The following is a 2,440-nucleotide window of genomic DNA, read 5'->3' on the forward strand; positions in this document are numbered from 1 at the left end:
CTTCCCAACCCAACTCCATTAATCTTGTGTTGCATCAAACGTGCTACATGTGGACATGCATTGTCATGGAGAGGAAGAACACCTTTCCAATTGATGAGTGAAGGGCATTTTTGATGAAGTGCTTGACTTAAATGTTCTAGTTGCTGACTATAGATGTCTGCATTGACAGTTCGCTGTGGATTGAAGAGTTCAAAATGAATTACTCCTTTGATGTCCCACTAAATGCAAAGCATCACTTTCTGCAGATGGAGTCTAGGTCTTGGTGTCGGAAATGGTTTTTGTCTAGGACTGAGCCATTGTTTTTGGTGTTTAATATTCGCATAGAGAATCCATTTTTCATCACTGGTGACAATTTGGTCCAAAAATGGTTCACACGCATTACGCACCAGAAGAGTCAAAGCAACGTTCACATGTTGGAAACGATGATCATCGGTGAGTTTGTGAGGCACCCAAACACCTTCTTTAGGAGTTTTCCCATATTCCTTTGATGTTTTCGTATTGTTTCATTAAAGACATGCAATTTGAGGGCCATTTCATGAGTGTGTTGTCTTGTGTTAAGCTCATCAAGCATATTCAGAGAATCAATATCAATTTCAACATGTTGGCCCCTGCCATCACAATTATTAAGGCTAAATTCACCTGAACGAAATCTGCTGAACCATTGTTGACACTTACGAACATTTAAAACATTTCCATAAACTTCTTTCATATTCTTTGTGGCTACAGAGCGTTGCTTTGGTTCCCTTCTTGTATTCAAAGAGCATTACATGTCAATTGTGTGTCTCGTCGTGTGCCATCACTATAAGGGATTAGAGTATACTAAACTTTACACATTAGATATGCTACACTAATGATGTTTAGGCGGTTCATTTAACTATTATACGTGATGTACGTTTGTTGGGGGTCGGTTAATGAAAGTGCTCCAAAATGTGACATTAATTTCTTGACAATCTAATACATTGTACTAGAGCAATGATAAGTGTCAAAATTTGTTAGTTATGTGGATGAATTGTAGAACAGTGGTGGATGTCTAGATTCCTGTCTTTGTAATAGATAAGTACCAGAACAGTGATAATTGCTTAGATTTATTACTTTTAGTGATTAGGTGCTAGAACAATGATACCTGTCTATATTTCTCTTTGTAATGAACAGATATTAGAACAGTGATAATTGTCTAGATTTGTTTATTGTAATGATGTTGTAGTGGTTGGTTGTTATCTCAATTTGTTTATGTAATGGAAAAACTAGAACAGTAATAACTTGGTGGTTAGATGCTAGAATTGTGATAATTTCCCTGATAGGGGAACAAAGACCACCTGGAGGGGTTACCTGTTTTAACCACTCACACTACTATACAGTAGTGTATTTTAATCAGTCAGTCAGTAGACACTAAAATGATGTCTCATAAAGGACACTTAATGTTGCAATTTGTACTGTCATGACATCAGTAAAATGTGCACATACCATGACATATCAACTTCGAAAAGCAATAGATAAAAATATTTGTTACTCTTAATTTTTGATTTTATTTACTCTTGAAACAGAACACTTTTGAGACATTGTGGAACTACAATTAGTTGTTTAGCTTTATTTGTTGTAGTGGTTAGTTATTAGAATAGTGATAATTATATAGATTTGTTTTTTAATGGATAAAATTGGAACAGTGATAAATATTTAAGATTTCTTGTTGTAGTGGTTAGGTGTTAAAACAGTGATAAGTGGCTAGGTTATTTATGTTGCCAAGGAAGAAATAGAACAGTGATAATTGTCTATGTTTGAACCTTGTGGATGCTACTGAAGAGGGAGGATGTTGAAAAGTTAAGCTCATAGATTTCTGAAGGTTATTTAATATTATTATTATAATTTGTAGTAATTTGGATTAAATAACACAATAATAACTAGATATAATAAGATTGGTAAATAAAAGTACGATGGTCTAAGTTTTAAGTTAGAGTTTAGGGATATAAATTATTATTACAATGTTTTAACTTAAAATATGCTTAGTACTTTTAATGGTACTTTAGGCTTAGGTATGTTTATATTCACTGGTAAGTTGTCAACATGGTTTCACTAAGGGAAAATCTTGACTTACAAATCTTTTAACATTCTTTGAAAAGGTTACAGCTTATGTAGATAAGGGTAAGGGTGCAGATTTGGTGTATCTAGATTTTCTGAAAGCATTTGACAAGGTGCCACATAAAAGGCTTGTAAAAACAACTGGCTCTATAGGTGTGGGGGATAAGTTAGCAAATTGAATAGAAGAGTGACTGGATGGAAGAAAGCAGAGGGTTGTTACAAATGGAGTTCAGTCAAACTGAATTAATGTCACAAGTGGGGAACCTCAGGGCTCAGTCTTAGGACCTTTGCTCTTTTTTTATTTACATCAGTGACATAGATGAACAGATAGTCAATAAATTACTTAAATTTGCAGATGATATTA

The 2,440-nt window shown here is 34.2% G+C and overlaps 1 pseudogene; it reads right to left on the reverse strand.

Moving 5' to 3' along the window:
• LOC106478119 overlaps nt 1–2,440 on the reverse strand; it is a 54,196-nt pseudogene that overhangs the window by 23,681 nt on the left and 28,075 nt on the right.

The sequence above is a fragment of the Limulus polyphemus genome, unplaced genomic scaffold (genome assembly GCF_000517525.1).
Source record: "Limulus polyphemus unplaced genomic scaffold, Limulus_polyphemus-2.1.2 Scaffold181, whole genome shotgun sequence".
Classification (NCBI taxonomy): domain Eukaryota; kingdom Metazoa; phylum Arthropoda; class Merostomata; order Xiphosura; family Limulidae; genus Limulus; species Limulus polyphemus.